The sequence below is a fragment of the Vanellus vanellus genome (assembly GCF_965231255.1).
Source record: "Vanellus vanellus genome assembly, chromosome: 13".
Classification (NCBI taxonomy): Eukaryota; Metazoa; Chordata; class Aves; order Charadriiformes; family Charadriidae; genus Vanellus; species Vanellus vanellus.
This window is the reverse complement of record NC_138918.1, coordinates 14,656,427-14,668,844: the sequence shown is the minus strand read 5'-3', so window position 1 is coordinate 14,668,844 and position 12,418 is coordinate 14,656,427. Positions and strand designations below refer to the sequence as shown.

At 39.1% G+C, this 12,418-nt stretch overlaps 1 long non-coding RNA gene across 1 annotated transcript in view; it reads left to right on the top strand.

Moving 5' to 3' along the window:
- LOC309677043 overlaps positions 1-12,418 on the top strand; it is a 108,808-nt gene that overhangs the window by 1,347 nt on the left and 95,043 nt on the right. Inside the window, exons 2-3 of the long non-coding RNA XR_014269649.1 lie at positions 1,582-1,867; positions 2,122-2,224. This is a non-coding gene — a long non-coding RNA (uncharacterized lncRNA). The remainder of the gene's footprint in view (positions 1-1,581; positions 1,868-2,121; positions 2,225-12,418) is intronic.

Genomic DNA, 12,418 nt, shown 5'->3' with positions numbered 1-12,418 from the left:
ATCTCATTCCCTAATTTGCGGTAACATATTTTCTGTCTGTCCCCTTCCATTTCACATTTCCTCTACTGTGTCTGTTTTCTTATTCAGCATAAATAATCATTTTGCTTACAGTCATCTAACTTCATTTATATTAGGAATTGATAGAATATACCTCCAGGCTGCCTTTTCACTAGCCAGAACAAAAAAGGAGACTGGCTTCAAGTCCTAATGAATCATTCCTTTTTGGGGAAATACAGTGCAGTTCACTGAAATTCCATTAAAATCTCAGAAAACCATTAAAAGTGTGAGTGCAAGTGTACTATGTTTAAATGCAGAATGGAAGACAGACTGGGTATATGAAAAATAAATGAGCACTTACAGAAATGGTCGTGCTCATTTCAAAAACTCTAAAGGTTTTTCTGGAAGAACTCCAGATGTTGTGACCACAACCTCCTCTTAATTTCCAATACTGTGGCCTGTCATAGTCATGAACTGGAAACGGGGAAACTCGCTTTTACAATGGCACCATTGTTGCCTGAGTATTGCATCACCATAGATTCTTCTGCACGGTTGTCTTTGCTCCATGTTTGTCATTTCAGTGTTACCTCTAACTTGCTCGATGTATGTCTGTACTCTATATATAGCCTTAATGTAATCTTTAAGATTTAAAGATTATTTTTAGCTAAAAAACCCCACCCGAGTTATCCATTCTACGTTTTTCCCGATTTGCAAGCATCAGACCAGTTACTTATAATTCTCTGCATTCATTTATAGTTTTTTTCCCTTTATGATAGGCATTACAGTTGTGTAATTACTCTAGCTGAAGCTCTCTAGGATGTGCTGCTAAGACTTCAGCTTGCCTTTCCATATGGCGATAAATTAGTTCTTTTCAATTGGAATCTTAGGCTTTTGTTCAAAGTGGAGCTTTTAATATTCTAAGGTATTAACTTAAACAATAACCAGGCTCTGCTATTCTGCTTCCTAGTCCATTACAGCTGCTTGGGAAATTTTTGATGACTGAGAGAGGGAAAATGAAGGGACAGAATGCTGATTAGTTAGGGGAAAAAAAAAAAAGATTTGCCCAATAGAACTGATTTTGATGAATTTCTCACTAGAAAATGGAATGAAGAAAAAGGTAGCTTGTTTTTTATTTTTTTAATTTCGATGCATTTGGACCAAAAATATCAAACAGATTTCTTTCCATCTCTCCTATCAATGACAAGTGTCTGCAAGTGACTGCAATTTGGCATTCTTTGTGTCTTCAGGAGTTTTTACAGAATATGTATAATGCAATAAGCAATTCAACACTCCTTCATATAATTGTAGGTTACAAGATGAAATGATGTATTTGTCAAAACAAAGGCTCATCTCTAGTGCTAAAGTACAAAAGACGAGCAGCATTTCTAGGCCCGTATTCACCCCATCCTGACACAGAGCTCCAAAATCACTCAGATGAATCATGACCACCAGAGCACAGAGCGCATGGATCCTTTATGATATCTTTCAGTACCAGATTGCGTACAACTAAATTTAGATGTCTAAATGTAGAAAGGCAATTAACATGCCTTGCCATGTCTTCACCCTCTCTCTCCTTCTCTCCAGAGAGGCAGCGGTCTGCGGCTGGATGGTACAATTAGCAGTTTCTATCCCCGCTGGCCCAGTGCCAGTTCAGTGCTGTGAGCGTGGAGGGCCGAAGGCACCACCGCACCCTTCCCGACGCGCTTCTCCGGCCCACGACGCAGCCACTGCTGGGCTGACACCGCCCTGTGCGGGTGCACACACCTTCTGCTCCCTGCCCAGACACTGAAGGCCACGGAAGGTCGGCTGGAAGGACAGTAGTGGCCGTGTCACAGTGAGCCGCGGTTGGGCGGTGGCCATGTCACAGCAGGTGGGCGGTGATGTCATCGCAGTGGGTATAAAAAGGGCGGCGGGGCAGGGGCAGGCCTCAGGTTGGGAGGCAGACTGGCGAGATGAGTGCCGAGGGCAGGAGGGTGCCCGGTCCCTTCAGGGGCTGGGCCTGGGCCCTGCTCCAGCCCCGCTGAGCTGCAGGGCTGTGGGCCCGGTGTCTCCTGGCCATAAGGGAGCTGTGGGGATCAACGGCCTCTGCCTGTGGCTGCAAACTCACCTCACCTGCTTCCCCAGAGGCATCTGCAGGAGAGCCCTGATGCTGCTGGAGCCATGGGTTTTGGGAGTGCTTACCGTTGACCTGCGTTGAAGCAGAAGGTGCTGGACATGAGAGAGCGTGGTGAGTGAGAGCAAAGTACCCACACAGGTGCCTGGCGGGAAGCAAGGAGCCCCGGCGGGAAGGGGTAAGTGGAGTAGAGAGGAGAGGGGGAGGCGAGGACAGGGCTTGGGCTCTCCTTGTCAACCCCAGCCTGGGCTTCCCCCAGAGCTGTGGCCATGGACAGGCCACTTCTCTTTTACTGCTCATATACGGAATAACACGGAATGTTCAAAGTTTGTTCAAAGAAAACAATCAGCTTTAATTAATTCAACACAAAAGAGCAGAAAATAATGAAATAATCTTTTGTTTGTTCTTTATTCTGGAGACAAGATTTGGTTGTAATATTGAAATCATGGTTTATTTAATACAGGACCGTGTTATTTCTACGTGACATTTTAATCAAATGTGCTAAAGTTGGAAATGAAAAGGTTTCAAATAATTGTGTTTAATTACTTAAGCATCATTTAATCAAAATAATCTTCACTGGTAATAATTATCATTGTCGGTTCTTTTCTCACACATACTTAGATATATCATATTAATATCAACCTTGATTACTGTACTTATTGAAAACTACATTCTAATTTTCTCTTTTAAATCAGCAGTATACCTCAGGTAATTTCAGAAGCGTCTTTAATCCTTTATATTTACTGGTTATTTCTTCAGCAAATGTTACAAACAACCATAAATCCTCTAGCTTTATAAGTCAATTCAGTGTTTCAACCTATTGATGATTCAGTGACCAGCCGTTGGTCAGTACGTTCATGTATATGCATTAATCTCTCGTATGTACTGTCTTTTTAGTTAGGAGTAAAGTTGTTAAACCCCACTAAGTCGATGTAAAAGACTTCCAGGTTTTCTTGAGTTTTCTTTTAAAAGTTGGCTTCATGATAAGCTTATAATAGATATTACCTTTTATCTGTAATTCAACTAATATTTAGATCTGATGACTATTTATAATACACTACATTTTAATAATCGGCACTCTCGGGTTACGTCTGCATTGCAGCTGCTGAGGCAGTGCTATCTGAACAGCTTGAAATGGGTATTGGAAGCCAGCAAGATGCTGGAACCATGGCGGTTTGTTTGGGTTAATATAATCTGTTAAGAAGCATGATAAATTAGTCCCTGTGGAGTTTCGTACTATCACAGTTTGACTGCTTCTGGAACCTGAGCTAGTGCATTTTAAGTTATCTTGGCTGGCGAGGTGCAGCGATAATGTATCTCATTAATTCAAAGTCTGGAATAATTCCCTAGAATTAGCAGAGCTGTTTAGGTACAAAGACAAACTAAACAATGGTAGTGAGGAACCCATTCAGTTTTGATCAGTTTCTTGGGGAAGATTGTTGAAACAACTCTCAGACAGCACAGCTGAGCACCATCTTTGAAACAGAAGCAATGTTTGGGTCATGACACTTCCTACATCTCCTAGCTTTGATCCCACTAAGCTCTACATCTGGAGCGTAGCGTGACTTCAAGGCTCTGAGACCTTCAGAAAGGGGCCCCAGTGGCCCTGGGTAGCACAGACACAAAATGGCATAGGGGCACCAGTTACTATGGTTTAAAGTTTGGCCTAATGACAAACAAAACTTGATTTTATACTTTTCCAATGTGGAAAGTAACCCAGTGTGAGCAGGCACTAGGCAGTATAACAGGGTGATGTATACAGGAGTGTTAGTCACTTTTTAATCTTATTCTGGAGTGCACATACACGATACAGTGCCATATGCACATCCAGTTTTGAAGCATAAGACATATTAAGGTCAAAAGAAAACAGCATAGCTATGGTTTCATCCCTTCTGGATTCAAAATGAATCCTAAAACTTTGCTAGACAAAACTTTGGACCTGAAGCATTATTTGTTATTCAACAACGTGTTACACATGTAAAATCAAAAGCCATATTTAACTGCGTCATGTCAAGTAATGTATTTATTTGTCTCTGATGCTGCATTAAACACCCAACAGATATGATCAGCAAGGGCGATAGGACTAATCGGTAATTTAGAGTCCTGGCTTTTTCTTTGCAGATAATAGTAATAAACACTGACTTTATCTCAGATATCATGTAGTATAAGTTTGTAAAAGCTGTGGCTATTAGTGGAAGATTAGACACAAAGTATTGGTATTAGTGTCAGGGTACATTAACTCTCACTGCAATGAAATAAAACACTGACAGGCTACTGATGTCAACGAAATGACCTTCTATGAAAATAGAGTCCAAACAACTTGTATTCTTATATTTGAAAATTGCAGATTATCTGGCATGTCATTCTGTGACATGAAAATTTCCTCAGAACCTTCCAGTTCAAACCCAATTTGCCTCACTGCACTGGCTGCCTCTTGTTTTGACTTGTTCTATCTCCAGGGCATACATGAAGTGATTTCCTGATCAACAGTCAGCCTTCCACTCCATGGAGGTTAATTGATCTGAATTTGAATCTGTGAATTTTTCACACAAATCTGATTTTGTGTGAATTTTTTACAAACTTTTATTCACATATTATATAGTTCTAGATAATTTGCAAACTGTTAGAAATAGTAACCAAATTTACACTGAATTGTCTCCCTGGTGCTAGATGTGGTCTGCACTGATGTTCAGTAGCAATAATCAAGTACTTGCATTTTGAGGGGTAAGGGAAAAGTAAGGGTAAAATTCTGAGTTTGTTGTTTCAAAGAGGACTTAAGATACAGTGTCATTTCTACTAATCTGTATCTCATTCCTGATGATTTTCATTGTGCTGAGCATGCTGTGGCACTCTTGTTTATCAAGGCAGTAATAGCTCAGTGTGAGTGAATATCTCCCTGTTTTTTTACATATCTAGTGTTTGGTAGAATTTCATCCTACAGTCTCTGTAACAGAAGACAGATTTGGCTATATTGGACTTTGTTGGAGTTTAAATATGTCTTGACTTCATCAAGTTTGTTTATGGAGTACTTTCACGACGACTATACCTTTTTTTTTATAGTGACTTCTTTACTTTCTATCAGTGTGAAAATGTTTTTTATGTTTTGTGTATCGCTTTTCTGATCCTGAACGGTATGTCATGGTGCCACAGTGGTATCTCTTCATATCTGCACATTAAGTTAGTGAAGAAATGTTGTATAGCTTTTTATTAGATAACTGTTTATGAATAAATATGTTTAATGATGCTTGGAAGCAGTACAAATATAGTCTCGATGAGTAACATATTATAGTATAGCCTTACTCGAACTATCTTAAATATCAGAAAAGAGAATTTTCTAATAATATCAGAGACCATATAAATATGCATTAATATTAATCCTCAGTGCTTTATTATTAATCTTTTCAGCAAGCCAAACAGAAGACAAAAGGTTGCAAGTTATGATTTCCCAACTATTGAGAATAATTGAGTTTTATTATACCCTTTAAAAATAGTTCATATTTAAGTAAGCAATAAAACTCTCATTAAGCTTTCTATGAATTTTTGTTAGTTGAGAAAATGGAAAAAAGCAACTACATTTCTTGAGTAGATTGCCAAATAAATAGTACATTTCCATAGAGTGACCTTCCTCACTTATTGGAATAGAAAATGATAGCCTGAGCACATTTAAATTATACAGTTATCTTAAAGAAAAGATCATTGTTAAGATGAATTAAGTTTGAGGCAATGTAATACTAACTTTTTGGGAAAACACTGCAGAAGAGCATTTAGGTAAATGCATGGTAATTGTAATTCTACATTAACTGCCACTTAGAAGAAGTGTCAGTCACCTAAAAACCTAGAATTCTAAAGTTAAAATCTTTTTTTTCAAGGCTAAAAAAATATTTTATGGCACATTAAAATATTCAAACCTAAAATATGATTATAAGTAACATATTGGCAGTAATATTGAATACAGTGGAGTGATCAGTGAAAGGAATGTTCTGCAGCCATGTGGTACTAGTAAAGAGCAGTCCAAATCTTGTCAGTGGTCACAGCTTGCTGGCTGCTTACATGGTATGGACATGGCAGGGTCTCCCTTTATGTGAGAACGCCTAAAGTCGATGAGCTGGGGCACTAAGCAGGAAATGATGAAGAATGATTTGGGGATTGGACTAGATCACCTTTAGAAGGTCCTGTCTAACCTAAACAATTCTATGATGAATGAGATGGTTGAAAGCTTTAGAGTCTGGGAATTGCTTAGTAAATTTGTATGTAGTAATGAGAGCTACCATAGTGACCATACTAGCTACACAGACCTGTCAGTGTCCCCTTCTCTCTAAACCTGCTGTTCTCACTTCAGCAGGCTGACAGTCCTTACTCAGAAAGGTCTGAGTGAAAAGACAACAGCGTGAAGAGGGAGCCAGGATGACAGGAAAGCAGAGACTGTTGTTTGCTAAAATTGTCAGTGATTGCATACACATGGAAACATCAGAGCACTTCTGAGGTTGCTAAACCTCAAATGCTTGTGACTGTTCAGTAGCATAGATAGATTTTAAGATGGGGAACAGGGAATCCTAGACACCACCAAGGTGCTCCAGAAGTAAGAATAACTGACTTTTAGGTAGAGAAGGAGACTGAGGGAGGCAGCTAGCATCTGCCTTGGTGCAGAACATGCTTGTCCTCTACTGACTGAGAAGCAGTTGAGCTTAGTTCCTCACTTAGGAGCTGTAGCAGATCGCCTTACATCCATTCTCGGTTTTTTTTGAGGAGGCAGCCAACTTTCCACCATCTCCCCTTCTCCTTACTATTCTGTGATTACTCAATATTTGAGCCAGCACTAAACCCCCAGGGAGGGGGGCAGGTTAAGCATGCATTCCTCTCTGCTTCCCAGCAACTTTACCAAGTTAATACTTGATTTCAGAAAGTTCTCATAAAAACATCACCATAAAAGGGTGCAGTCATTCAACGGAGAAGGAAGAATATACAGTAATTTCCTTGGAGCAGCTTTTTATATTGGAGCTGTCAAGATTCATTGGTATGATGGTGGTTCAAGTCTCCACTAAATGAATATAGTAATAGCAGCACCAAAAAATTATGCCTCTTTTTTCCTTTGGGTGTATTTTAAAGAAAAGGGGAAAGACAGACTATAACACAAACATCCTGAAATGGTCCCACTTCTGGGGGTGGCTGAATTTAGAGTACTTTGATGCTTTTCATCTCTTCCCAGCATATATTATGATCAACAAATCCAGAATTAATATTAGTTCAGAGAAAACAAACACCCGATGTAATCTTCCTATCTGTTCCAAGACTATGTTTTCTATTTTGTTATTGTCTTCTGTGTAGTTTTTGTGCTGTGTGTATTCTGGAGACTTCCAGTCTCTAGAAAGAAACATATCTTTAACATTCAGGAAAAGGAAAGATAAAAAAAAAAGACACTCAAGAGATTTGTTCCTGTACCAAGAGTCCTTTTGATTCCAGTCACGTCAGGTCCCTTTTAGAGTTGCAAGGGCTGTCACTCACTCTGTGCTGTAGCCTGGTATTTGAAAGCTTCTAGCTTGCCTCTTGACATCTCCCACTCTGTTTGAATTGTTTAGCTTTCTTTCCTTCACAATTATATATGGCCCTGAGTAACTCATTCTTTTCCTATCTATATTCAACTTAAGCCATTTAAGCTGTGGTTTTCTGTGAAATTTGCTGCATTCTTTTTGCTGTGATGAAGCATCTGAGGATTTTAACATTTAGAAATAATACTAAAAGTCTTGAAACATGTTAGTAAAAACCAGTCGGATTCTTTCAATTTTCCCTGCAATACCATATTAAATGGGAAGTCTTATTGTACAACCTTATTTAGAATATGCTAATGAAGATGAATTCTCCAGTGAAATATGTGTTTTCCAAATTATTGGGCTGAAGCTTCCTGTATGAAGTAGTTTGTTTTCTTTTACATTTTAAATTAAATGTAATTGGAGCTTGGTCAAAACTGCCTGAAGTTGAAGACTCTCTGCCCAGCAATAACTTAATTAAAAAACAAATTAAGAGTAGGGAAACGTGAAAGAGGCAAAAATGGAAGATGTTTAGTCCTACAGGGAAAAAAGAGAAACAGGCAAGTACAGTAAGAAGGAGAGGAAAAGAAAATACAGTGTGTGCTGCTCTTTGTATTCTTTGCTGAACATTTCCTTTTCTGACTTTTGATGCAAGGATTGACTTGCATCAAAAAAACTCTCTGGACTTCCATTGGTGGCCTCTTATCCTTTGGAGGTTATATAATTTTGGGTTATATTTTAGACGAATGTCTACACCTGTTTGTCAAGTGCCCTTCAAAGATTGCAGCAGCCTCACTGAGATCCAACCAAGCAGGGCAGCAGGAGGTCATAGAAATTCTATGCGTTAAGCAGATCAGGACATAAAGGAAAGTAGATAGTGGATTTTTCTGGAACTTGGGCTCTTCTGTTAACTTCTTAGGGCAAGAACTGATTTGATCCCTCTTGTTCCCCAAGACGGGAAGGGTTAGGGTGGATAACAAGGAACCTTATAGGGCATCATGGGCAGCCAATTTGAATATGTGATTTAGTAGCATAATTGCCTGCAGATCTTCAGTATTCAGTGAAGAGAGACACTTTTCCAGAGGACAATTCAAAGCAGAAACTTTATTTTTCTCTCTCTCTTTCTGTCTGATGTATAAGGAATCCATAAAGACTCTTAGAGCCTGAAATTGGGTATGATGGAGAGTTCGTCTAATCTCAGCATAGCTATTGGTGCTTTGCTTTTCTGAGCCATGTCTATGAATTTTTATGCCGTTATATTCTTGTGAACGTACAGGTAATCATCAGATTGGTAAACACAGACTGCAGTTATCAAGTCGCATATGGTTTGTTGAGCTTACCAGGATTTAATAGGTCATAGAGAATAAAAGTTAAATTACTAGTCAAGCGATTAGGAAGTAAATTCTAGATAGTTGACAGCAGAATTGTGCTCTATAGATGCAGAGCCTACTGTAAGCCCATGGACTAGACTTATATTTCACTGTGAAGTCAAATTAAGTAATTTAAAGCTATTGGGCTGTTTATCAGATTAGCATAGATAGCTACTGTGCACATTTGTGCAGCCTGTTGCCTTTCCCATCTGAACAAAGAGGAACTAAAGTTACTCCTTTGATCACATAAGGAGAGGTGGTTTCCCAGGAGGTCTCATTAGACTGGATTTTTTTCAGCATTAGTCACATATTTCTTTTGCAGGTCTTTTGCCGGTTGTGGAAATGTCAGTGACGATAGACAAAACAAACCAGAGATTTCATCAGTATTATGCCTACTTAATTAGTCTTGGTTGGTGTTCTGGAACTGCATAGCTGCTAGGATAATAATAAGAATAAGCATAATTTTTTTTTTTTAGAAAATACCCATCCACAAATATCTCGGGGTGTCTAATGCAATATAATAAGACTCTGAAAAGGCTGTAAGTAACGTGGTAATTGAGCCACTATGAAAGTGAACAGGAACCAAATGAAACCATAGCATAATTATTTTGTGCCATCAACTCAATTTTTTGATGTAAAATAATTCTCTGTTTTATCGAGTTATGTTAACCAAAGAGAATATAGGAGCCTACAAAGATGCAGATGTGTGGTAGCTTAAAGTACCTGTATGGCATAAATGCCTAGAAGGCCCATCTGAGACAGACGCTGTGCTCTGTCAGGCACTCTATAAACAAAATTTAAGAAATGGTCTGTTTCTTGAAAAAGAAGATGACCCCAGTTATTTGAAGATTTCATCAAGAATTTACATTACTATATAAAGCCAATGGTCCAGTAACAGTTTAAAAGCTCATAATTGAAAAAGGAGGATCTGAAGGCTCACTTCTTTCCTACAGGCAACAGACTGCAAACCTCATCTATTCATAAATGCTGTGCCTGTCTAAACAAGATTTCTGGCCTTCTGTAATTGGGGTGGTGGTTCTTTTACACACAGCTGGTAAGCTACCAAAAGCGATTTGAATCAATTAGTCTGCCTTTCTGTGTGACGTATTTGAATTTCATGTGCTAGTTTCTGAACCAAAGCCAATCTATGATTTATTTGAACTAAATCACTGTTCCCTTAACTTCCTTTGTAGGCCCGTGAATAGTTTCCAGAGTAGCTGCTGACTCTCAAGTAGGAATTTAGGCTGTGGCAATAAGATTGTACTTAGTTTGGAATGAACCACAAAGCTAAGGTTTGAGCTCAAAGGAAGGACAGTTTGATTTGTAGATTTACCTTTACAGTTTTTTCAGTTAAATTACTTATTGGTGTGCTAGTTAAACAGGTAAAAGTCTTTTTGTGTCCTTTTCCAAGATGCTGTGTGTGGACATACATACATACACACTCATACACACATAGTATGACTCCTTGCATTTAGTGGGTAAGATCACTGAGTGGATCACATTTAGCCGGTCAGCACAGCTACATTCACAGCAAAGCTGCAGTGGGCAGAAGGGAAGACAAAGACACTTGCCCTTCATTACTTTGGCTGCCTTATGTAAGTGTGCTCCCGCAGCTTGAAGCTGCTTTAAATTTTCTGAGCTGTGCAAGTCCTTGCACACCAAGTAACGTTTCCTTTTTCTGCTTATCCGCTATCTGTGAGAGTTCAAGCATGAAGTATACAGTTCAAGCGTGGTTCTGTGTCACTTGGGTATTCACTCTACAAGGCAGAGAAAACCCAGTCATCCAATTTAGCTGTTAAGGATGCTTTGCAGAAGTGTGACAAGGGAGCATGACTAATTTACTTTTTTTAATGAGCAAAAGTAAAAAAAAATCTGGTTGTATCATCTTTTACTACTGGTATTTTAAAGTCTAAAACATTCTCTAAGTTTGCTTATTGCATTTCTTCATTACACGGGAGTATGATGCTCTGCTTTGACAGTTGTCCTTCAGAATTGTTTTAAGACCTCCCTCATCTTGCTAAGATACATAAATGTATATAGGAACAAAAAAGTCATGTGTAGACAAAGTTCTTGCACTCCAAGCAAAGCAAGAAATGAAAATAGATCAAAACAGATTTCTCTCACGCGAAAGGATCTTGTGATTTATCCCCTTTCCTTTCTGGCTGTTCAGCCCCAACTGACTTGCTCTTTACCAACATCGTACAGCAGGAAGAGCTGAGGCGTTTTTATGCAGATAGGCTATAAAGTGTATAGGTGCTTACTTAAGAGGCTCTCAAATGGTATCCCTAGACTTAAGCAAGCAGTGCTGACATACTCTTTTGAGCTGAAACTTGTTACTGTGTCCATAGAAACAATTAAGTAATGCTCAAGGATAAAAACAGAGGCTCCTCTTGTGGGCCAGTAATTGCCCAAAAGAGATAAATGTGTTTAATTTTGTGCCTGAAGCCTATGGAAATGATATGGTCTTTTCTCCCTTACATCAAATGAATTTAAAAAAATCCCTTTAAAGTGGGAAGAAAAGGCTGTGTGGTTAAACCTTTTAATTTTAGTTGAGTATGTCTCTGTTGCAAATTAAGGGACTGCTTTTTCTTTAATACCTGTACTGGTTGAATATGACACCTTACATGCTGCATCTCAATTGCTTCCATTACAGTACGCTGGCTAGCCTGATGTTTCTTGCAGATTGGCACCGTTTGAAGCTTCAATAAGAATGATTAGGGTCCAGATTCTCAAAAGTGCTCAGCATCTTGCAGGCTTTTATTGTTCCTCTGAGTGCTTTTGAAAGCCTGGTCTCAGTCTGAGATCCTGGCAGCTTGATTTCTGTACCTCCACTAGCAGGGCTGTGAAGGCCTAAGGAGCAAAAGTGCTAATTTTGGGGGGGTCAAGATTAGAATGAACTTTGCTGGTAACACGAATGGTGTTTTGGGGGAATCTCCCCTCTCTGCTTCTGAGACGATGCTAGCTAACATTGACTTGCTTTGAGAGAGAAGACAGACCTTCGGGTTATTTTGAACTGTAAAGCACTGAGAATATTTGTCAGAATATATTTGACAAAAGCAATCTCTGTTGCTGAGTTAAAGGAAGCAACAGTTTAGGGAATGGCAGGTAGGTAAACTGAAGACAGAGCAAGTGTTTCTAGCTGAGAGTTAATATGAGCTGAGGATCTAGTGCCATGAAAGACTGGAAAAATGCAACACTCAGAGCAACAAAAGATACCTCTTTAATTCAGTGAGGTCTGCATTCAGACATTATCTGATCTGGAAACATTCTGTCACCTAAAGAACCACTAGAGAGCGATGAAGACATGGTGGGAAAAGCATGAAATATTTAAGGCATATGGTTGGAAGAAAAGTCTAGTTATACTTCATCTAGCACTGAACCAGCTGCAATAATGAGAAAGGGTAAACTAACTG